This window comes from Bos indicus x Bos taurus, chromosome 11 (genome assembly GCF_003369695.1).
Source record: "Bos indicus x Bos taurus breed Angus x Brahman F1 hybrid chromosome 11, Bos_hybrid_MaternalHap_v2.0, whole genome shotgun sequence".
Classification (NCBI taxonomy): Eukaryota; Metazoa; Chordata; class Mammalia; order Artiodactyla; family Bovidae; genus Bos; species Bos indicus x Bos taurus.
The window spans coordinates 76,839,673-76,865,825 of record NC_040086.1 but is presented as its reverse complement, the minus strand read 5'-3'; the positions used below and the strand labels follow the sequence as shown (position 1 = coordinate 76,865,825).

General features: G+C 41.6%; 1 pseudogene; it reads right to left on the bottom strand.

Annotated features, from left to right (window-relative positions):
- Positions 1 to 13,880: 13,880 nt before the first annotated feature.
- Positions 13,881 to 14,366, bottom strand: LOC113900765 (annotated as a pseudogene).
- Between the last annotated feature and the right edge of the window lie 11,787 nt (positions 14,367 to 26,153).

The following is a 26,153-nucleotide window of genomic DNA, read 5'->3' as shown; positions in this document are numbered from 1 at the left end:
AAGACTCCAGGAAAATTAGAGGAACTGGGAAAGGAGATGAAAGGGGAAAACTAGTGGAGTAAGAGACAAGGAAAAGGATGTAGTGTCCTGAAAGCTAAGTGGCGGGTGGACTGTCAGTTCTTTGAGAACCATGTTAGTGTCTTCAGCTTCTGAATGGTAGATGACATCCTAGCATCCTTTTTTGTCAGGTGGAAACCTCTTGATTCCTTATTCTGGGGACCTGGCTCAGTTCAAATAATGTAATGGTGACCGATACAACTTGGGGAGGTGGAGTTGGGGGATGAGGGCAGGAGAGCTGACAGTTTTTGTATATCTCCTCCCACTGTGGTTGTGTTTGCTTGGAGATTTGCCTTGGTCTCCACAGTTGTTTTGAAGCTGCTAATCAAGTACAACAGATTTTCAGCTTCTGGTTTGCAAACTTGGATCCTGTCAGTTTTATCCCGTTGGAATAAGAGTTAATTAAAGCAAGATTAAAATGTTAATAATCTGGGGGGCAATGTGGTGAAAGCTTAGAATCTCTGGAGATTGAGTTTTTCATGGAAATCGAAAGTATAAGGCAATGAAAAAAAATCCATCTAAGTTGTCAAGCAAGTCGGATTTCAAAATTGAATATTTGCTTTTGAGAACAACTATAATCTTTCTTATTTGAAAAGAACTTTATGATATTCTGTAGTTCAGTGAGTAGGCAGGCCATTAAAATTGTGAATGTAAACCCAAATATGGCCCAGGACTTTTGAAGAGAATGTAAACTGCATCTCAGTGTTGTCTTCACACATTATACTGTGGATAGGATGTTTTATTTATATCTCTGGTTATGATCACAGGTGTCATTCCTGTCCCACTGTGCGAGCCTGAAAGTGTTCATGAAATACGAAATAAAAAGGCCATCTTGACTTCATGTGGGCCATTTCTTTGACTTCCTGTGCAATCTCCCTTATATCACTACAAGGTCATCCTTTTCAGATTACATTAAAAAGTGGAATTTATTGGTTTACTCAGAAGAGTCTCTAATAGTGCTCCAGAGGCCGGCCTAAATTGTCATTCTTGCCTCCTTGAGGTTTCCTGGGTACTGTGCAAGGTCTTTATCCCAGTCCTCACCATAAACTTATCAGGGTTCCATTGCTGGGGACCTACATTCTGGTTCTGAGATTAACTTCCCAACAGTGCAATACGTTTGGTGTCTGTTCGACTACTGTTGTGTCCTATACAGGCCCCAAGCTATACAGCATGGCCAACCAACCTGTCACTGCTCTCTTAGGCTTTGCAGCCCAGAATATACTGTTTAATGTAGTGAGTGTGATAAAGGACTGGTTTAGAATGGCTTTCTTATGCTAAAGTGAGCAAATACATTCTCCATAGTGGCAGCAGCTGTTTGGAGGTTTTAAACCACTGCTCCCTTATAGAGCTGTCTCTCTGCATTAGAAGTGATGCTTTGGACTGTAGTTGCTGTGGACTGATTTCCTGCAGGCATTCCTGGATGTATGATGCTCACGTCTGATTTGTAGCTATAGTTTCTCTGTCTGATAAATTGTGGTCCCGTGTGTTGAGGGCTCTAAGCTACTTCAAGAAAGGAATAGTCAGCTAGAGAAAAGATGATGACTCAGCCAGCTGAACTTAAAAAAACATTTTGATTACATGAATTAATATATGTACAGTACTTTGGCATAAGTCTCAAGTTATCATCATTATCATATGATGTCAGCATATGGTGATTATTATTATCTGAGAATTTTTTTCTTTCTTTCTTTTTTTTTAACAAATGATCCTTCCTTGGTCTCTAAGCCAAATAGCCTTCATTTAACCCTTGAGATGTATTCTTTTCTCTCTTCATTCCTGCTCTGTGCTCCTGGAGGCTGGCTTGTACGGATTCGTTCCAGTGACTCCCATGCCCTCTGGCTTTGGATTGTGTTCAACTAGTGCGGACCTTGGAAGGAGTTCTGTGAGGAAGGAGAGTGACTGGTGTGGGTGTTATCCCCTCTTCTGCCCTGTAGCATCATTTTAGAGTCATTGGTCTTGGGAGGGAAAGTCACGCTCATATCTGACAGATCTCCCACATAGCCTCTCTTTCCGCAGGTTATAGAATCTGCTCCCTCCCCTCACTGCTTTAGGACTAGGACTGAAGATTCCAGGCTGGAAAGACCCATTCTCCTTACTGCAGCATTCTGTGTGTTTTCCCTATACTCTACCTGCACCTTTGTTGATGGTCCTTTTATTAATCTTTCCTTTAATTACTTAATCTAAGAGTATCAATTATCACTGAGTGAGAACCTGAAAAATACACCTTCCTACTTCTTTTTACTACTACCAGTGCAAAACAGGGGAGCCTGTACACTTGGCCCATCTTCTGCTATTTCTCACTATACTTTATGGACCTCTCTTTCCCTTCAAGACTTCATTGTCTTGAAATCAATTTACGGAGCAAGTGGGCTTGTTGAATGTGTTACCCATCCTTTTATTTTCTCCTTGGAAGTTCTGTCCAAAAGAAAGCACAAAGGTCTCAGAAAGACCCATCAAACTGTTTGCAGCCACACTCTTGAGCTTCTACTACCAGGCTGCCCTGAGCTCTGTATCTGCTGGGTGACGCTTATACTCACTCCCTCCTTGAGCAAGGCTTAGACAGCATGTCCCTTCACTGATGGGTTCCAGCCCTGAACTTTGCATCTGATGACAATGGAAATGCTTAGAGAGCTAAGTAAGCAGACTTTTAGAGTCCTGGATAGCTCTCAGGACTTCTAGAATCTGGGGAGAGGGTTTTATACTTAGAGGACCTTTGTGTTTATGGGCATAGAGACATGAAGATTATGTGTTATTGTCTTGTGTTTACCTTCCCGTACCCCACATCTTTCCTAAACATTCTAATCTCTGACATAGTTCTAAATACACAGACTTGGGCTGAACAGCATCAGCTTTCAACTTCTTTGTCTCTTAATGTCTTTTTTGCCATAGTGTGAGGCTTGAACAGACAGACTTGTCACTGGGACACAGTGTCAAAGTTCTGTTGAGTATCTTGGGCCAGAGAATAGCAGCTGTTAAAGTGAAGTAATATTGAGTTATACTTTGGTGCTCACTGAGAAAGTTGAAAGGTCAAGTTGGGTAATCTAATGAGCTCTCCCAGGACCACGCATGTCTCTGGTAAGCCTAGGAAGATGCTCCAGAGATCTTAGAGTTGGTTCAGAATCATCACTCTGTGATGTGAAACAAGTCCTCTTGATTATATTCAATGGGAATTTGAATACACATTGTTTTCCATATCTGAATAGGCCTTGTTCTCTGTCTGCCATGAGACATAATGTACTTCCCATGCAGACAATGGCCTGTGATGAAGGGTGTTTGTCAAAGAAAAAGTTAAGACTCAGGGGAATTATAAATCATCTTCTTAATGCAGATCTTTCTCTGGGAGAGAAGTGAGACCTACCTTCTTTATTTGAGGTTTGGTGAAAAGTCCAGTCTTCTCAGGGAGATAAAAACCAATCCTGTATGATAAATAGGAATACCCAAATGGAAATCTTTTTTTTTTTTAAGGACTTTAGCCACTATTTGATAAATGCATCCTTGTTTGGATCTTTATTTCATACATGTTAATACTGATGTGATAATGAAATCGTGTGAACGTATTACACCAGTGAGGGAAGGGACTAGCATAGATCCTTTGCATTTTGGAAAACTGAAACTTTTAGGCTCCTTTCTCTGACATGATCTAGTTCTAGAGTTCTTAGTTTTTGGAGGTGGTGATGGTAAATACCAATGGTATCTAGGTGTGAATGCCTCAGATACATACAATGGAACAGGTATCTATTCTATTTTGAGTACAGGCCCTTTTATGACAGTGTCCAGTATTTTTCATAGAGCTGAATGTAAGGGTAATGTGTGTATGTGCTCAGTCACTCTGTCATGTCTGACTCTTTGAGACCCCATGGACTGTAGCCCTCCAGGCTCCTCTGTCCATGGAATTTTCTAGGCAAGAATACTGGAGTGGGTTGCCATTTCCTTCTCTAATGGATCTTCCTGATCCAGGAATCAAACCCAGATCTCCTGCATTGGCAGGTGAATTCTTAACCCCTGAGTCACCTGGGAAGCCCTATAAGGCTAATAGAGCTAATAGAATTTAGGAAATGCTCTTTGAAAACTCCCTGTATCCTGTTTGGCTTCCTTGGTAGCGCAGATGGTAAAAATATCTGCCTGCCATGCAGGAGACCTGGGTTTGATCCTTGGTTCAGGAAGATCTCCTGAAGAAGGGAATGGCAACCCACTCTAGTATTCTGCCTGGAGAATTCCATGGACAGAGGAGTCTGGCAGGCTACAGTGCATGGGGTCACAAATGGTCAGGAGAGACAAGCACTAAGTTTCAGTTTGGTTCCTGTTATGAGACATCATGGGAACAATGATAGAATTTACTTTCTTGGTCTCCAAAATCACTTCAGACTGTGACTGTAGCCATGAAATTAAAAGACGCTTGCTCCTTGAAAGAAAAATTATGACAAAGCTAGGAAAGCATACTAAAAAGCAAAGACAGTACTTTGCCTACAAAGTTTCCTATAGTCAAAGCTATGGTTTTTCCAGTAGTCATGCATGGATGTGAGAGTTGGACCATAAGGAAGGCTGAGAGCCGAAGAATTGATGCTTTTGAACTGTGTGTTGGAGAAGACTCTTGAGAGTCCCTTGGATGGCAAGGAGATCAAATCAATCAATCCTAAAGGAAATCAATCCTGAATATTTACTGGAAGGACTGATCCTAAAACCAAAGCTCCAATACTTTGGTCACCTGATGCAAAGAGCCGACTCATAAGAAAAGACCCTGATGCTGGGAAAGATTGAAGGCAGGAGGAGAAGGGGATGACAGAGGATGAGATGGTTGGGTGGCATCGCGGACTCAATGGACATGAGTTTGAGCAAGCTCTTGGAGTTGGTGGACGGGGAAGCCTGGCATGCTGCAGACCATGGTATTACGAAGAGTCAGACACAATTGAGAGACTGAACAACAACAATAGACATCACATAAGATGATGTTTCAGAGTTCATCACTCTTTAAGACAAACTTGGAAAATTTCTTCAATTGTATTACATAATACTTTTCACACTGAAGTTATCTGTCCACACTCACTCTGTCTCCTCCTGAAACCTCCGAATATTTTCTGTTGATTTAGGTTTAATACCAAAAAGTTATAGTCAATTGAAATAGTTAGGGTCTCACTGAATTTTTTTCATTACCATTCATAGCATGCTAAATAAGATTTGCACTTAGTACTGACCTCCTGGCTATGTTACTCTTTATACCTACCTGCAGAGAGAATTGCCCATCTATTCCTTCTCTGTTTCAGTCTTAAAACCAACCCTTGATCCCCGACAAACAATTCTTTCAAATCTGGGGTTAATCCATTTTGAATGGCCTTTGATGTAAACACTTCTAAGTGGCTTTAAAAATATTTTCCAATCATTCCTGTTTAAGTAACCTCAGGTCAGGGTAATTTGGTTTGGAGGGCTGGTTTACAATGAATGTTCTGGGGGCCCTAAAAGGACATGGAAAATTTAGCAAAGAGTCTGTAAATCTGTATACCCTTCTGGCATTTTCTATGGATGGGAAAAAAATTCTTTTTTGTACACACATATAGTCATCCCTCAGTATCCATAGGGCATTGGTTCTAGGACATCCACAGATATGAAAATTTGTGGATGCTCAAGTCCCTTACATAAATAGGGAGGACTGTTTAAAGAGGACTGTTACCCAGAAAAGTCAGCATCTCCACTTTTACAATATAGCATTTATTTAAAAGTCTATGCTGGGCTTCCCTAGTGGCTCAGTGGTGAAGAATCCTCCTGTCAATTCAGGAGAAAGGAGTTTGATCCCTGGACCAGGAAGATCCCACATACCTCGGAGCAGCTAGGCCCTAATGCCACAACTATTGAGCCTGTGGTCTAGAGCCCAGGAACCACAGCTACTGAGCCCATGTGCCGCGACTACTGAAGCCCACGCGCCCTAGAGGCTGTGCTCAACAATAAGAGAAGCCACCATAGTGAGAAGCCAGGCACTGTGGCTAGAGAGTAGGCCCTGGTCTCTGCAGCTGAAGAAAAGCCCACATCTCAATGAAGATCAGCATTGCCAAAAATAGAGAAATAAAAGTCTGTGCTGATTTCAGTAGTTGGTAACAGATACTGGGTCAGTGAGTGGACTTGATAACATAGAAAGTAGAAGAAGATGTTCTACTCTGCAGCTCCCCAGAAATTTTCCTCTAACAAGTGCAGATCACATGGTAATTTAGCAGTATCTTTGCACCAGTGTTCTCTAACCCACCTTTTTATTTTTTTTTTCCTTCCAAAATCAGGATGAATGATAACTTCTATGGGCCAAGTTAGGTACTGGCTGAATCACCTGCATGTATTAGTTGGTAACCAGCTACCATCTGTTAGTAGCTTTACTTTGTCCATGACTGTTCAAATTACTCATGACTATAAGTGATGAAATAAGATTAATGCTTTTGAAAGTATAGCTTGATTATATAATGTGGCCATTCTAATATATCTACAGGTGTTAAATATGCTCATTGCGTGCACCAAAGAGGGGATACATTGTCAGAGTGTACGGTGAAAACTAGAGTGTTAAAAGCAAATGTGATGCTTTTCTATCAACATACAAGCATAACACTTGCTTCTTGATCTGAAAACATAAAATCTAACTGATGGGGGTGCATGGAATATACAGCATAGAGGTGTTAACTTTGATGGTGCAGTAGAATAGAAGGAAAGAAGGAAGGAGACTGTGGGAGGTAGGGTTCGTTGGGGAGGACTTTAATCTATACATAGAACAATAGATGGAATTTGAAAGATGGGGAAGGGAGGTGAGGGGGTCCTTGTGTGGTTGGCAGTACACTTGGAGCTTCATATACATCGTGGGACTTACATTTCATATTAACTCTGTAAGCCAGGAAATTATTACTGATGAGAAAACTGAGCGTTAGAAGTGGTATGGATTCAAAAGTTGCACAGATTAAAATAATTATAGAACGAGTGCTTGAATACAAAACTGACTGAGAAGTCCATTAAGAAAGTAGAATTTAGATCTCAACCAGGAAGGTAGATTTAAATAGTTTTTTTCTCTCTCTGATTACATAGTGTACTTTGTAAATTATATGAAAAAGAGAGCCACATATATTGTGGACCATGTATGCACAGATAGCTCTGTGTCATCATCACAGGCATGGGATTCTGAAAAGAGCTAATGTATCAGCCAAGGTTCAACAAAATAAGTAGAACCAGTAGAGCCATCAGGAAATCTATCTGTCTGTCTATCATCAATCTATGGATTTATTACAGGGGCTTTGCTTATCTAATTGTGGAGGCTGGTTAAATAGTCCCTATAGAGCTGCCTCCACATGTAGTGTTGAATCTTGAAGTCCATAGAGCAGAGAGTCAGGAAGGGATGGATATCATAAGCAGGCAAGAACCGCATAAGCACAAGTTTAAATCCTACAAGCATGAGCTGCATAGATCCTATTATGGCCTGAAATCTATGTCTGTTTTGGTTTTTTTTTTTTTTTTCTGCCTCTGCCTTTTATGATGAGGATGTCCTGTAGAAGCTAAAACCCTTTGTCATGGACCTAAACACACATATAGGCATACCGTGGAGATAGTTCAATTATAGTTCCAGACCACCATGGAAAGTTGAATGTCTCAATAAGCAAGTGACAGGCTTTTTGGTTTCCCAATGCAATATATAAGTTATGTTTACAGTGTAGTCTATTAATGTGCAATAGCATTACATCTTAAAAAAACCCAAAGTACATATCTTAATTTAAAAATACTTGATTGCTGAAAAACACTAACTACTGTTTGAACCTTCAGTGAGTCATAATCTTTTTTTGCAGTATTACTGTCAAAGATCACCGATCACAGATCACTGCAGCAGATATAATAATGAGAGAAGAGTTTGAAATATTGTGAGAATTATCAAAACATGATACAGAGACACAAAATGAGCAAATGCCTTTGGAAAAATGGTGCCTATATACCTGCTCGATGTAGGGTTGCCACAACCCTTCAATTTGTAAATAATGCAACACTATCCTCAAAGCACGATCGGGTGAAATAAGTAAAAATGAGGTATGTCTGTATTTGACCTAGATGCTGCTCCCATCACTGGGTGGATCAATACATCAGTAACAATGAGTACATGCTACAAAAGGACTGTTGTTTCCCTTCTACCCTTTTTCCAAAGTCTCCCAAGGATTCTGGGAAATGTAGTCCAGCCTACTCAGGTTGACACATCAGAAGACCATCACACCTTCTTTTCTTCTAAATAGCAGAACTGTCATTCTGATAACATGCAGCAACTCTACCCTTTTAGAACTAGATGTGCCAGCCCCCAAATAAGCTGGTTTTTTGGGGGTCATTCAGTCTAGACATTGTAAAAAAATTTATCTTGGTAGTTTCAGGACAGAAAAGGTCAGAGTCATCATTTACACAAAGACTTTGCAACTTATGGAGAGAGAGCTTTCAATTACTATTCTAACCACACTAAGAATAAAGCAGGAATAATATGACTTGTGCCATTCGATTTGACTGAGAGGCTAAGACTCCATATCCTGAGCTCATTCCCACCTCACTTTGCCCATAGAAAAGTTTCTAAAATGAATTTATATTCTGACGAATTGCATGCATACTTTTAGGTTAGAAACTAAATTTTAAACATTGGTCTCAACTCTTTTCTTTTCTCAGAAGACATAGACTTTCCCTGGAGCCTACTGTATAAGCACTAGAGTATTATTCTAGGCAAAGACAGAGAAGAATTTAAATTAAAGTCTAAAATTGGGTCTCTTAACCCAGGTACTCCACTCCAGTATGTAAATATCACAGCTAGCAAATAGGTAAATAATTGGGCAGTGTTTGATGTGAGATTGAATAGCCAAATGATGTATGTGCCGTTACAATTCTTTGCTATGATATATAATCCAATTGCAGATATAGGCCAAACAAATTAATGAATCTTTGAATCTCTCATAATGAATTTTTGCTAGCTTTTCAAAAAGATTAAACCATTCATTCAATCCATCAACAGTCATTTTGGAGCAATTGCTGGGCGTGAGACACTATTTCTGTGGCTGAAATAATAGGGATACTTAAGATGTGGTACCAGTTGGCAAGTAACTCAGTTTATTTGTGACAAATAAAGCTTACTATAAAAACAAGAGCCATTCTCAGTAATGCTAGAAAAGTGTTTTGCAGTGCCATGAGTGGGCGGATTCCTTTCAATTGAGTAGGATCAGAGATGCTCTCTGAGCTGAGCCTTGAAAAATGGGTAGAGTTTTGTGGAATGGAATTGGGAGCAGACAGTCTGTGGGTGCATTGTTGAATCTGTTTTTGTCTGGTTTAAGAGGCCAGGTGAAGATAGAAGATATGAAATTTAAAAAGGGTACTTACCTCTTGATTCTTCAATTTATCCTTTCATTACTATGATTGGGACTTAAAGTGTTTACAATTAAAGTTAATGAATGTTTTATTGCTCATGACAGTTCACAGCAAATTAGTCTCTTACTTTCTTCTCAAAGTGGGAGAAGGCCCCAGGAAACCTCTCCCTGAAGCTAGAGCTGTGGAGCACTGGCTCTGCAGGATGCTCTGTGGAGGTGAACTTGGGAAGCAGGGATTCTGCCAGGAAGGATCCCCTATGAAATGTGCCAAGGCTGATTGGAGGTGGAATGCTGAGAACAACCTGGTGGAGTTAAGGGAACCAGAAGAGGCTTGGCCCCTGCCCTCGGGCAGCCTGAGGATCCCGTGAGTGTTGGCCACACTTTCTGGTCTGGTACTGGAGGTGGGCTTGGCCTCCCAGAGCCCCTGCCCTTACCTTCCCTGTGACTGCAGGTCCTCCCAGCCTCTGCCTCATCCCTGAGGATGAGCCCTTTTCTTTCTTTCTTTTTTCCCCTTCCTTCCTTCCTTCCTCTCTTCCTCTCTTCCTTGGCTGTTGTGGTGGTCATTAAAGATACTGGAATGTGTTTTTATTTGGTTTTCTAAGGAGGCTTTCAACAATATTCTGTTGTATCGAGTTGGCCAAAAAGTTCATTCAGTTCATTCATGGAAAAACCTGAACGAACTTTTTGCCAAGCCAATATATTCATCCTAGGATGATGTTATACAGAGTAGGATTGGGGACCCTTCCTCTCTCCCTAGAGCACTGCAGCAGTCCTGCTCTGGGGTCTGCAGCCCTATATCGCAGTCCCCACTTGGTGAACAGTGCTTCTTGCAAGGTGTCTCCTGGGCTCCCAATGGGAACAGCTTAGCTGTTTACGTCTCTGTATACATTTTCATTTTTTAAAGGATTCCATGGCTAAAAGGATTTTAAAACACCAATTGAATCCTCTCCCAGGGTCCTCTGACTCTCAGATTCCATGATTAAGTTTATCACAATCAACTGTAGTAACTCCTAGGTCTACATCTGCACGAAGGCCATCTGCTGGACTTTCACAACTGAATATTAATAGGACTTTCTCTGCCATAGCCTGGGTATTTGTATCCTCCCTCCACCAATTTATATTCTAAGGTGATGATATTAGGAGGTGGGGCCTTTGGGAGGTGATTAGGTCTTGAGGGCCAAGCTTTCATGAATGGGGTTAGTCCCTTTATAAGAGAAGCCCAGAGAGCTCCCTCCCCCTTTCTGGCTTGAGAGGTTACAGTGAGATGACAGCCAGCACTGAGGAAGCGGGGTCTTACCAGACGCTGAAAATGCTGGCATCATGATTTTAGACTTCCCAGCTTCCAGAAGTGTGAGAAGTACATGTTTGTAAGACACACAGTTGATGGTATTTTTGTTAGCCCTTCTCATCTTCTCTGCACAGGTGCTGGTAGGCTGCCTGGTTGCCGCCCTGTGTTTGGTCAGGGTAAGGACTGCATGGTGAGGGAGTGTTGTGGAAGGAGCTCCGGCGGGTGCAGAGTACATGTCAGATCCACTTCAGTGGTAGAACTGGGGGACGTGGACTTAGTGCTGGACTCGGCTTTCACCTCACTGAGCTAATCACTGTCAACACCCCAGACCTAGACCTGGATGCTCACTTCTGCGCCAGTCCCATGCACACAACTTCCAGCTTCAAATTTATGCTTGCACATCTGCCACACACTTTCCGTTCCCTCTAGCACGTCTTTCTGCAAAGAATTCATTATCTCCCTTTAAAGCTGCTTCTCTTTCCTGACTTCCCAGTGAGGCTGAAAAACTCAGAACCATCTGTATTAGCTCCGTCTTTCACCTCGAATCATTTCTCTGGTTCCCGGATCCTGACAAGTTTCCTTTTTATTGTTTCTTGCTTCTGTGTCTCTTTTGCCTTTACCACCCCTCTAGTTCAGGCTCTCATCATCCTCCAAATATCGCAAACATGTTCTCCCTCCACTCCCATCTTCATGGCGAGTGCTCAGGGCAAATGCTTCTGAAGCCATGCAGGGTAGCAAAACGGGGAGTCAGCACTTGCGTGACTTTTTATCAAACAGTCTGCACATTCAGAATCTCCTTCCATCCATCCATCCCTCCACCCCCAATGGGATCCTATCTGATCCTTATGAATAAGAATCCCTCACTCTCACCTTATTAGCCAAAGTCCCAACCCCCAAATAAAGATAACTTCTGCCACTATACTGTTTAAACTGTTCCTCATGGGAACCCATCTCAGCCCATCCTCAAAGCCCCATGCACACTCCACCATCTTTGTAAAATCTTCCCAAACGAACAATCCCAATCAGAAGACTTTTATCTATATCTGCCCCTCCTTGTGTCAGTTCACCAGATACTGTCAGATTCTGTTCTTTAGCTGTGTGTGTGTGTGTGTGTGTGTGTGTGTAGTATATATATGGCCATGGCATCTAAGAAGGAAACTCATGGAGAGCAAGGACCTGGCAGTTCCTCGACCTGTTTCATGAGTAACCTGGCAAATGCCTGCTCTGCTTCCGGAAGTCTAATCTGTTGGAAAAATACTGAAGGGCATCAAAACTGTGTTCAAGCTCTTATGTTAATTGATCATGATGAATAGCTCCAACTGTGTTTGTTTTTTCTTCACCTTGGTAAGTGCATTTTCGGAGAAAGTTGAGATCTGTCGTCAAGTGACCCATTCTGGCATATCCTAAGACTTATCATCTTGAGTTTCTTTTTAATTGGAGCTGAGAAGTTACAGATGTAACATTTTTGTATGTTTTTACAAAATTCACACTTTGCTCACTATAATTTATGTTTTCCTTAGCAACTGGTGGAAACGTTTTAAGGGTCAGCCTAGAAGTAGCAGAATCAGTAGAAACACCTTTTCTAAACCTTTCTTCCTTGTGTCATTAATCAAAAGAAACACACCTACTAACCCAGCCTGTCAGATTCACTCACAAAAGTTGCAATTTATCTCCAAAGCATTCTTGCCCCCTGAACCTGGTAGCTGATTGGGTAATGAGTAATTACACACCTTCAGTTATTGCTCTGACTTGGAATTTTTCAGCTTCTATTTTCTGTCAGTAAATGGAACTAAACTGCATGTGTTTTGGCTTGAGTATACAATGAATCAGAATTAATGAAATGTCATATCCATTAAAGCAAACTCAGAAAATTGCAAGCAAATATGGATAAGAGGGCTCTTAGTCCTCACTTTGCAGTTACAAGCAAAATGATAGTGACCATTTCACATTTCACTCTATACAATCTTCCTTCCTGCTATCACTCTCTAGGACTTGGCCTGTCCAGAGAAAAGAAGGAAGTTACCAAAGCTTCCTTGAAAAATGCCCATGAGGGAATCCTAAATACTAAGGGTAGTTAGGGTTTTGAAACCTGTCCTTTTTTCACTCAAATATGTGGCTGTCTCTCTTCTCTGTGGGAACTTGTTGTGACACTGGCTGTGTTATTTATTGCCTACTATTGTGGACAATAAAGCCAAAGATGGGCTGACAACACAGAACTGTAGATTGGCAATGGAATTTATTAGGTTTTGTTGGTATAGTCAACACTCTCTGTTTCCAGTGCTTCACACATTTGCTATTGAAAACATGTAGGGTAAAAGGTTTGCTCTATTGCTTCTTCTATGCATTGGTTTAAACGTGGAAATGATTATCGATGTAAAGTCCTGTTGGGGAGTCATCTTGGTGAAAGGCAGAGAAAAGCACTGTGTGGTTCCCCCAGATCCTTCCTGGTTTTCAGATGCCTCCTCAGTGATGATCACTGGGACAGCAGGATGCTCAGACTGTTGCTGCTGCCTGTTATTGTCTTCACTGTCCACCCACAGGTATCACAGACCTAGGGGGATTTATACATGAGTGGAAGCCCTTCAGTTCCATAGAAATAATGAAAAATTACCCAAACAGCTAAATAGAGAGAACCATAGGTTGCCTTACCATTGAGTAGCGGCCTCTGAGTTCCTGATTTTGGTGTGCTCTAGAGGCTGGACCATCAGTGCTGTGTAACACTGCAAATAAATGCCTGACCCTGGGGCTCTCTCAAGAATACCACTGGTTGGGGCCCTTCTTTCATCAATGTGCATGGTATTTCAGTTGTGACAAATGTATTTCTGTAAAAAAATAATGCATTGTCTCTTGTTTAAGTGATGCATCATTAATTCTGTTGTGTGTGTGTGTGTATGTGTGTGCACATGCATCTGCATGCTCAGTCATGTCTGGTGTCTGATTCTTTGCCACCCCATGGACTATAGCTCACCCAGCTCCTCTGTCCATGAGATTCTCCTGGTGAGAATGCTGGAGCGGGTTGCCATTTCCTTCTCCAGGGGTCTTCCCAACTTAGTGATCGAACTCATGCCTCTTGCATCTCCTACATTGGCAGGCAGATTCTTTACCACTATGCTACCTGGGAAGCCCCTAATTCTGAATTGATTATTATTTTGGACATGCTGAGCAGCTTTGAGGATTTGTGGGATCCTTTTTTGTTTTTGGTATAGGAAAATTTATTACTATCGTGCTTTCATCATCAAAATTATTGATCTTGGTCTTTCCTTCTTGCCTTTGTATAAAGCCAAGAGAGAGACATTGGCTACTTTGACAACCTTAAAGCGGACTCCAGGAATGTCACCAACAGCATGACCTTTGCCACCAAATCCAGCAACCAGAACTTCATCATTTTCCTCAATAAAATTCAAGCAACCATCATTGGATACAAAAGCAGTGATTTTTTTGCCATTCTTGATTCGCTGAACCCTGACACACTTCCTGATGGCAGAATTTGGCCGTTTGGCTTCAACTCCTACTTTTTCCAGCACAATTCCCTTGGCGTGAGAAGCACCGCCGAAAGGGTTGGCCTTCAGGGCTGTGCCCAGATGGGCTTTCTTGTACTGCTTATCATGCCACTTCTGGTCTCGTTGGTGGCTACGGAGCTTCCTGGCAGTACAAAGACCGTGACACTTGCCCATCCTGCCGCGACACTTGCCCACGGGCCTGAGCGAAAGACGAGAATTTGTGGGATCTTATTTTCCCCAACCAGGGATCAAACCTTGGACCTCAAGAGTGAGAACACCAAGTGTTAACCACTGGGCCATCAGGGAATTCCCAATTCTGTCACATTTGATTTCAGCAAATTGATAAAGAGGGGATTAGGACCTCACTGGAGAGGGTGGAGATGACACTTCTTTCCTAAACTACTTCACAGGATGTAGAAGATCAAGCGTGGATAAAGCACCTTCTGAGGCTCTCGGGATTGTAGACACCTTCCCCCATGTAGGACAGGAGGCATTCGTGGAGACCCCTCTATAACCTAGCCTCTTGGGAGATGCCTAGATGTTAGTCAGTTCATGTTAGTATGAATTAATGACTTTTATTCCTCTTCGAAGAATGTCTAAAGTACTCAGCCAGTATGAAGATAGGGGATTTCGGAGAAGCTAGGGTTTCCAGGTCTGGAATAATTCTTGTGACTTTCCAGGTTCCCTGCTTCCCTGACCAAAGCTCCCAAGTCATTTATTGCCCCTTTTCTGACCTGATCTTCCCTAAAGGGGGTATGCACCCTTTAAATTTTTACTTTTATTGCAACAAGAACAGTTCATGAATGGAAGAGGAGGTAGGCTTGAACCCAGCGGCCTTCAGGGGAGAAATACTGAGAACTAGGGTCTAACTCTGGCCTCTTGGCTCTTGAAAAGGTGTCAAGGCCAGCTGGTTGGCCAGCTTCCTAACTCTGATGCTCCCTCCATGTGTTACTTCCTGAAAGGCATAGCCTCTCACAGATGCTGTGTTATATTTGCTGTCTAATTTATTCATACAACACAGACAGAAAGCAATGGGAATGATATGTAAATACTTCGCAGATCCTTTAGAGCATTTTCATCTTGAGAAATTAACCTGAATAAACCAGGAGTTCTCTGTTCTCTAACAGTCTCCCCAGAATCTCTCTCAGCCCTGCTTACTCTGAAGGGCAATTGAAGCATGAAGAGGATCCATGGAGAGATAAAGCAGCATCGCTAGGTCGGGACTCCTCAGGAGGAGATGGCAGGCAGTCATGGGCCAGTAGGGTGAGCTCCAGACCAGAAGCTGCATGGTCTGGCTTCTGTTTCTGAAGCTACATCCATGTATTACTTCTAGAAGGTCATAACCTCTTATGGCAATTTTGTTTCAGTATCTGAAAACTGCAGACAATGAATCAGGCAATCTCTAAGGATCTTCCTATCCAGCACGCCAGGCTTCCCTGCCCTTCACTATCTCCCAGAGTTTGTTCAAACTTATGTCCATTGAGTCGGTGATGCCATCCAACCAGCTTATCCTCCATTGCCCCCTTCTTCTGTCCTCAATATTTCCCAGCATCAGGGTCTTTTCCAATGAGTCGGTTCTTTGCATCAGGTGGCCAAAGTATTGGAGCTTCAGCTTCAGCATCAGACCTTCCAATGAATATTCAGACCTTCAATGAATGAATATAAGTGTAGTTAAGACTCTTTGTTTCAACTGCAGGGGCTATAGGTTCTACCCCTAGTTGGGGAACTAAGATCTCAGCATCTTAGTTCTTCCTGTCTTGGATCTTCCCATCTCCAGATCTGGTTCCATTCTGCCTTGAGGCTAGCAGAGTTTGCTCTTTTTCCTGCCAGTAATGTGTGAGTCTCTTTGTTTTCTGCTTCCCTGGCCCTTCTTTGCCTTCCTCCTGAGGCTTCCTGACATCTCACAGCTGCCGTGCTTTGTTCTCCATCACACCAGGACACAGCAGCCGGCAGGAGCCAGAGACCAATCAGTATTTGATAAAGATAAATCTGTGCTTAGAGCTGGAGCAGATGTTTAGCCAATTAGGAGATGAAACCCTCTGCAGAAGTAGATCAGCTTCCATCTGAGGACTTTGGATTTTGCTGTAAAAAGTACTCATTCCTTAAAAGTGCTTGTAGAATGTATCAAAACAAGGCACAAGATTAGGGCACTTGCGCTAGATTACTCAGTTACAGTGTGGCTTCAAGATACTGAATACTCTTATATTTAGAATGTTATAAAATATGGATATTTTAGAATGGAAGGGACTTTATTCCTTTTCTTCCCACCCAGTGGAGGAGGTGTTCTGTAGTCTTGTTTCTCAGAATGTGGTAACTAAACCAGCAGTCTCCCAATACTAACCTGGGAACTTGTTAGAGATGCAGACTCTCAGGCCCCATGCCAGACCTGCTGAGTTAGAATACACACTTCAATAAGATGCACAGATGCTTTACATGTACATTGAGGTGTGAGAAACACTACTTTAAGATATCCCATTTGTGGTGTTGGAGAAGACTCTTGAGATTCCCTTGGACAAAAAGAGATCAAACCAGTCGATCCTAAAGGAAATCTACCCTGAATATTCATTGGAAGGACTGCTGCTGAAGTTGAAGCTCAAATACTTTGGCCACTTGATGTGAAGAACTGACTCACTGGAAAAGACCCTGATGCTGGGAAAGATTGAGGGCAGGAGGAGAAGGGGGCGACAGAGGATGAGATGCTTGGATGCCATCACCAACTTAGTGGGCATGAATTTGAGCAAACTCTGGGAGATAGTGAAGGACAAGAAAACCTGGCATGCTGCAGTCCATGGGGTCACAAAGAGCTGCACACAGCTTAATGACTGAACAACAATGAACAAGTTATCCCTAATAAAAGACAACATATTGATACTTCCCTAGTGGCCCAGTGGTTAAGACTCCATGCTTCCACTGCAAGGGGTATAGGTTCGATCCCCAGTTGGAGAACTAAGATCTTGGCATGCTGTATGAATAGCCAAACAATAAATAAAATAGTAAAATACAGAGGTGATTCACATGTTTAATGGGCTGTGTGAAACACCAGTCTGAGATTATTGTTGTTTTACAGTCTTCTGAATTCATGGCTGCAGTCACCTCACCATTCACAGACCACTCTAAGATATCCCTGATCAAAAGACAACATATCTTAGTTTAAACACACTCAGACACAAGATGCTACCAACTTATTGCAGGGTGTTCAGTTTGGGAATACCTCTGAGCCTCAGAACAGGCTTCCTAATAATAAAAAGAATAGTAAGTATTTACTTAATTCTGACCAAGTGACTTCTTTTAAATGCTTTATAAGTATGTGCTGCTTTGTTTTGCAGTCATAGCAACCAGGTGAGATAAATACTGTTTGTTTTTGTTCAATTTAATCTCCACAACACATGGATGAGGGGGATATACTTTTATTTCCCATTTTCTATATGAGAAAGCTAAGACCTGAGAAAATGAATAAGCTGCCCAAGTCACATGGCTGGAGAGTGACTCATAAGCTCTAACCTAAGTAGTTTGACTCCAGAGCCCAACCTAACCACTATACTCTATGCTTATTCATTTTAGTAATAAAGGTGTCCCTTTCTGTAGTGTCTGACCATCTGTATTCTAGAAGTACAAATAAAATTTTATGTTTTTCTTATGTGAAAACTCAACTTATATGGCACCAACTCTCATGATCACTATTTTTGATATGTTCTTCATTGATGTAATTATATATCCTCCCCATGTTAGTCAAATGCTAGTCTGTAATGGTATAGACCTAACAGAAGCAGAAGATATTAAGAAGAGGTGGCAATAATACACAGAAGAACTGTACAAAAAAGATCTTCAGAACCCAGATAATCACGGTGGTGTGATCACTCACCTAGAGCCAGACATCTTGGAATGTGAAGTCAAGTGGGCCTTAGGAAGCATCACTATGAACAAAGCTAGTGGAGGTGATGGAATTCCAGTTGAGCTATTTCAAATCCTAAAAGATGATGCTGTGAAAGTGCTAAACTCAATATGCCAGCAAATTTGGAAAACTCAGCAGTGGCCACAGGACTGGAAAAGGTCAGTTTTCATTCCAGTTCCTAAGAAAGGCAATGCCAAAGAATGCTCAAACTACCGCACAATTGCACTCATCTCACACGCTAGTAAAGTAATGCTCAAAATTCTCCAAGCCAGGCTTCAGCAATATGTGAACCGTGAACTTCCAGATGTTCAAGCTGGTTTTAGAAAAGGCAGAGGAACCAGAGATCAAATTGCCAACATCCAATGGATCATCAGAAAAGCAAGAGTTCTAGAAAAACAACTATTTCTGCTTTATTGAATATGCCAAAGCCTTTGTCTGTGTGGATCACAATAAACTGTGGAAAATTCTGAAAGAGATGGGAATACCAGACCACCTGACCTGCCTCTTAAGAAACCTGTATGCAGGTCAGGAAGCAACAGTTAGAACTGGACATGCAACAAGAGACTGGTTCCAGATAGGGAAAGGGGTACGTCAAGGCTATATATTGTCACCCTGCTTATTTATATTTATATGTATATTGTCACTCTGCTTATTTAAACCATAAACTTATATGCAGAGTACATCATGAGAAACCCTGGGCTGGAAGAAGCAGAAGCTGGAATCAAGATTGCCGGGAGAAATATCAATAACCTCAGATATGCAGATGACACCACCCTTAGGGCAGAAAGTGAAGAGGAACTAAAAAGCCTCTTGATGAAAGTGAAAGAGGAAAGTGAAAAAGTTGGCTAAAAGTTTAACATTCAGAAAACTAAGATTATGGCATCCGGTCCCATTGCCTCATGGCAAATAGACGGGGAAACAGTGGAAACAGTGTCAGACTTTATTTTTCTGGGCTCCAAAATCACTGCAGATGGTGATTGCAGCCATGAAATTAAAAGATGCTTACTCCTTGGAAGGAAAGTTATGACCAACCTAGATATCATATTGAAAACCAGAGATATTACTTTGCCAACAAAGGTCTGTCTAGTCAAGGCTATGGTTTTTCCTGTGGTCATGTATGGATGTGAGAGTTGGTCTATAAAGAAAGCTGAGTGCTGAAAAATTGATGGTTTTGAACTGTGGTGTTGAAGAAGACTCTTGAGCCTCCCTTGGACTGCAGGGAGATCCAACCAGTCCATCCTAAAGGAACTCAGTCCTGAGTGTTCATTGGAAGGACTGATGCTGAAGTTGAAACTCCAATACTTTGGCCACCTGATGGGAAGAGCTGACTCATTGGAAAAGACCTTGATGCTGGACAAGATTGAAGATGGGAGAAGAAGCGGTTGACAGAGGATGAGATGGTTGGATGGCATCACTGACTCAATGCACATGAGTTTGATTAAACTCCGGCAATTGGTGATGGACAGGGAGTCCTGGCATGCTGCAGTCCATGGGCTCACAAAGAATGGGGCACGACTGAACGAATGAACTGAACTGAACTGAAGTGAAATATGGCCTTCAGGGTTGTACCCTGAACCTCAGCTGTGTGGTTTTGAGCAAAGCAAAGTTCTATGGTAACTTTCAATGTGTACTGGAGTATACCACACCTTGAATAATGAAGACTGATGATTATACAACTGAATTCTCTAATGTAATCATGGTGTTGATTGGTAATGAGCTCAATGGGTTTTCACAAAGGCTGCTAGTAAGCAGTTTCTCTAAGTCTGTATTTGTCAGGATGATTTTTGAACCCAGAGGCATTCCCTTGAAGCTGACCCATAATCAGTATCATGTGCTTCTGCCCACACTGAACTCAAGCGATTCCCTGGCACCAGTCTCCAGTGTAGGGAGGGTGTATTTACACCCTGTGGAGGGTAAAACTTGATATCCATCCTGTTGAATTTCATCTTGTTAGCTGTGACTCATTATTCATCCTGTCAAACCTTTTGGATTCTTGAATCTCTTTCTCAGCATATTTGCTAGCTGGCCCAACCGTGTGTCATCTGAAAATGTGATCAACATACCTCCTATCTTTATTATGCAATTTGCAGCTAAAACTTCTGAATGGGCCAAAGTTGAAGGAAGCCCTTGGGATAGGGCCTACTCCTAGATACCTTCCATGCAGGCTGGTATCAGTTCACTTAATCTGCAACTTCTGGGCCAAACATTCAATCATCTTAATTTCTCAAAGCTCTTTGAGCAGCCTGTATGTCTCCATTTTCCCAGGAGGGAGAGTAGTGGCCAATATGCTATTTTAAACCACCAACACCCTTCAGGTATATGGTCCTCCGTAAGGTAGAGGCAACAATTTAGTGCAAGGCACCCTGAATCAGTTAGAAATGAGTTAAGTATGAGCTCTAGCTCTGCCACTTCTGTCTTTGTACCCATCAGTTAACGTGGACCAGAGAAGCAGAACCACTAGGGGTGGTTTACACAGTATAAAATTATACAATAGGGCTTTGTTGTTGAGGTTTGAACTATGCAGTTGTGGGAGCTGATTGCACAGTGTGCCTTTCCATTTGTGTCTATTGGTAGGGTCTGAAATAGCAGGATAGTTAGTTCAAAGGGGCTTCCATGGTGGCTCAGATTGTAAAGAATACACTTGCAATGCAGGATACCTGGTTTTGATCCCTGGATGGGGAAGATCCCCTTGGAGAAGGGAATGACAACTCACTCCAGTATTCTTGCCTGGAGAACCCCATGGACAGAGGAGCCTGGAAGGCTATAATCTGTGGGTTGTAAAGAGTCAGACACGACTGAATGATTAAGCATGTCAGTTGGTAAGAAAAGATGGGTGTGAGGGACTTCCCTAGTTGTTTAATGATTAAGAATCCGCCTTCCAATGCAGGACAGACAGGTTTGATTACTGATCAGGGAACTAACAGCCTAAGTGTGGTGGAGCAGCTAAGCCCACGCACCACAACTACTGAACCTGCATGTTTAAGAGCCTGAACACCACACTAGAGAGAAGCCTGAACACCTCAATGAAAGATCCCGTCAAGTAAATAAATAGTTTTTAAAAAAAGAAGAGAGGGACATGAAATAGAGGAGAGCAAGGACAAAATAGAACCCATGAGGATGTGTTGAAGCCCACATCCATCCCTCGTTACCTCTAGGACTTCATCTTTGGTGATGCAGGTGACTTACAAGGAGAAACTGGCTCCTTCCTCACAGAGATAAACACATACCTGGCCTAAGAGTCAGAGACTAAAGGAAGAGATGTAGTGGGATCTGGAGTTTCTGGGAGCCTGGCTGCTGCTCCATGCCAGCCGGTGAGCCAGCAGATCAGCAAAATACACATGGGCTGCCACAGCTGCCCAGCACTGACCTATCTGCTGCTTCATGTCGCCCTTCAGATCTTGTGCAGATTTCTCCTTTAGTCCACACTAACCTGGGACTATGCAGGAAAGGGAATCTGGGAAATATAGTTTCAACTTAGTTGACACCCTCTCTGTGTGTTTTCCGTATAGTCATCTTTTAACACCACTTACCTTCCAAATGAATACAGTACAAAAACCATGTTTCAGCCTAACATAATGCAGCAATCCCTTGTACAACTGAAAACAGACCACCACCTTCAAAAGTACATAATTGTTTAGTCATGGTGTCTGACTCTTTTGTGACCCGATGGCCTACAGCCTGCCAGGCTTCTCTGTCCATGGGATTTCACAGGCAAGAATAGTGGAAGGGTTGCCATGCCCTCCTCCAGGGGATCTTCCCAATCCAGAGATAGAACCCATGTGTCCTGTATTGGTAGGTGGATTTTTTACCACTGATCCACCAGGAAAGTCCTCAAAAGTAGATACAAATTCTTTTAATTCATTTTTGCATGTTGTGTATTCATCTTCTTATGGAATCACACGCTTCTTTTGGTATCTTGTAATTTAGGTACTGAGATAAACTTAATTACCATTATTTTATCTTCTGTTAGATAATAAGGGGATTGGAGACATGAAGAGAAAAAAATAGTCAATGTGTACTGAAACATATTCATATTAAAATAAGGAAGAAGTCCTAAAATTTATTATAGTTCTTGTTTCTGCAATTGCCCATGTGGTTATTCCTGGCATTTTTAACTACCTTTTCCTCCCCCTACATGTTCTTTATTTTGTATTTCCTTTGCCTGTACTAAAAAAAATCTGCTGGTTTTGGTTCCTGGTCAAATAGGGTGACCCAAACATTTATTCATGAAGGTTTTAGGGCACTATTATTTCTGACTGTATAGGGTTGTGGACAATTTCCACTGACTTTAGTTGTAGGACCTGGAGTACCAAGAGAAGCCCCAGGGACTCTCATAAATTCCAGATGAACTCTTCCTTACCTCCAGTATGGAGTGGCAATTGCTACTGTATCCTCTTAAAATCATCCTTATCCCAGTCAGTACAGTGAATCGCCTTCTTTAACTGTTAAATTACTGCCAGGAGGAGCTCAGCTTGGTTGGTGGCCGTCTCAGCTACCAGTTTCAGTAAAGTATTGTTGTGTCTCCTGCTGGAAGCATGCTCCCTTGGGAACTAGGTCTTCTAAACCAGAAGAGGTCAAAGTGATGGTAAAGCAACACCTTCTCTTGTGGATCACCATGGGAATCAATAAGAGGAGCCATTCTTATTTTTAAAGTCCTTTATTCTAGGACCTGTAAGCTTTCGATAAGAGAGAAACATCACCATGATTTCTTGCTGGTTGAGAGCACAGTGTATTTCTGGAGGGATTTCAGAGATAGTGGCATTATTAAAAACCTGAAAGATACAAACGTTGTATTAATATTTCCTATCTAGTGTTCATTCGGTTTGTTTCTTTGGCTTGTGCAGAAGACAGACAGATCTTGGAAGGTGACGGTGGATTATCAAGAACTCCTTTGGGTAGTGACTCCAACTGCAGCTGCTATTCCAGATATGGCTTCATTCCTAGAACAAATCAGTACATTCCTTGGCGCCCGGGTCTGGCAAGTGCCCTTTTCTCTGTACCAGTTACTAAAGATCATTACAAGTTGTTCGGCATCTGGTGGTACCAACAATACACCTTCATGGTACTACCTCAACTCTCCAGCCATATGTCCTAATCTACTTCTCAGGCAGATTATGTTGGTTCATTACATTGTTGGTATCACACTGTTTGAACCTAGCGAGTTGAATGTAGCAATAACCCAAGATACTTTGTGTGCTGGGGTAAGAAATAAATTCCACATCTAGGATGACTTCAGGTCATTATTCTGCACCTTCACAGTCTGGGGTTCAGTCTTCTAAGTATTTGGATAGCACTTAAATGCAACTTGTGTATTTCCACCTGCTCCAGGAGGGTGATGTCTGTTTACTCTATTTAAAATTGCCACCTCGTGTCCTTGCTAGTTATACAGTCCTGACCGATTACAGAGGAGGCGACAATAGTGTAGTGGAAATACCTGAGACAATATTGAAAACCATAGTTTTGCTACTTATGTTTATATCTTTTTCTTGGACAAGTCATTTTCTTCATTTTTAAGGTGAAAACAAAAATACATCTCATAATGTTGATATGAGGGTTACCTGTGTTGATGTATATACAGTGGCAAAAGGAATTTACTGCTCTACAGTAGACAATAAATTTGAGTGTTTGATCCCTATGCACCTGAGGAACAAAAGTTCTGATAAGTCCTTTAACTTGTCAAAGCTTCCAGTGTCGGTAGGTAACGGAGCCGGGATGTGAAGCCCAGATTTCTTGTGAGGAAACCAGTGTTCTTTCCGTTTGGCATGCTCCCACTTTGCCATGCTTTGTCGACCCTAAAACACCGGCAGTGTATAAATATAGGTTCTGTGCTGTTCTTCATGAATTCACCCTTAAGTGTGCTGATCCTCAGCTGCCTAAAATTCTCTGTCTAGTCATCTGGGGACTCTGCTTTTAATTTCTGGGATGAATCAGGTGATCTTTTTCAAAATTGTGTTTCCTCATTTTGAACATCACCCTCTGTATGTTGTAGTTTACAAAGCACTTACTGTTGCACTTTCATGCACTCTCATTTCACAATCTGAAGGGTAGAGCCTCATTTTCTCTGCAAGAAACTGAGGTAAGTTTAGGTAGATAATAATGTATCAAAGCTTATACAGCTGATAAATGGCAGAATCACTTCTCCCCAGCTTCAGGGCTTTCCCCCACTGTTTCAGTCCTGCATGAGGCTCTAAGAATCTGTCAGTTCTCTGAAGACATATTTTTCTCCTTTATCAGGAGGTCTCCTGGAACCAGGCACAGTTTCCCTCAGGAAGAATATGGGTGCAGTAAATCTCAGAAGGTTCATAGATGTTCACACATTAGTGGGTCATAGAAGCACTGTTGGAAGTGCTTCTGTTGGAAGGAAAACCCCCCTAAAAGCCGTGAGCATCAGAACCAAGCAAATTCCAGCTTATGGGCTGTGATTACACTGAAGGTAATAGGCTAATGAAAATGCTCCCAGTTCTCACCAGTAACCTTACTTTATTTCAGATGGTATGAAATAAACTGGTCTTCTGTCAAACCTCCAATTAGAAATAACTAACACTCTTGACTAAAGAATGATAACCCATCGTCATTGAGCCAGTATGAATGTTAGGATTTATCACAAGCCAAAAACCCCATGAAAGTACCATGTAGAGGGCAAGGAAATCACTGAATACAGCTTTTTCCCCTGAGGCCCTCTGCTGACTTCTGAGGACCTCGAGCTTCAGTTTTCAAGGCTGAGACAACAATCAAATAGACACTAGTTGTTGAAGGCTATAAATTCAGAGTAGGTTCTAATATATTACCAAAGTTCTTACCAAGACATTTATTTTCTATCTCCCCAATGTAGGCTTAACCACGTGAGACTATTGATACTTGATCATTTTTACCCATAAAAGTATCAGTTTCATATGTCATGGAGATGTTTGCTCACAACTGTCTGTCCAATACATAGAATAATATCTAGTACATAGTAGGTTTTTTATTGGCCTGATGGATGAAATTAAGTTGAAAATCAGTCATTAAAAGATCAATAGAACAAACTGCAGATGAGAGTTAAAAAATATATCTGGACAACCCATGAATAAATGCAAAATTTATAATGAAAGGAAACCTGAATTTAGAGCCTGCTAGGAATAGGAGAGAACAAAAGAAGGTGGGGAGTGGTCTCTTGAAGTTGCCTTAATGGGATCTAACCAGCCAGCTGGGTAAACACATTGATTTCTAGGGTCTCCACTTCATCCTTCCTAGCTGGCCAGCTTGAAATTTCTCGCTTTTATTCCTATCTGATTAACACAGTTATTAAAACATAAAAACTCAAGTCTTTCCAATGTTTATAACCAAATGTAATGTATAGGTTCTTATTTATGGGAGAAATATGGAATACAAATTAAAAACCCTGTGATGTAGAGCTCAGAAGTGCTCCCTTCAAAAGTTACCCAAGAGTATGTGAAGCTTTCTCACTACCCCCTCTCTCTTTCCTATTTAATCAGATTTTGAGATTAGAGATGCAATTTCCTTTCGTGTCTGGGGAGGTTTATCAGGATGCTGCACACTACTGTTTTCATTCTGCTCCTCCCTGCCTTGAGGTTATACAATGAAAAGTGTATGTCATATAATTATTCTTTACAAAGAAAATTATTTACTTTCTTGGTTTAATGAACAAAAATTCTGTGAAGTCACATCTGTGTGGGTTAGGCTCCAGAATCGATGAATAAGGTGAAAGTCATGGATACTAGTTAAAACCACACATAAAAATCTTTTATACTACCTATCAATTAAAATATACAGGGCGTTACATGTATAATCCTATGTGGTATTCCTTGTGTACCTGGTGAGAACCAGTGAGTTAACTAGAGACAGAAATGAAAGGGAAGCCTATCAGTAGATGCCCAGTTTTTAAAATCCTCTCTCTTTAAGAGAACTATCAAATTCACAGTGATGACTATGGAGAAGGTTGAGAATCCTGAAATGCTTCTGCTTCCTGAAAGGATGATTCCATTGTGCTTGAACAGTATGCCTCACTGTTGCAGGACACATTCATATATTTGCTCACATTGGGAATGACTTATTATGTTTTATTTATTATAAAC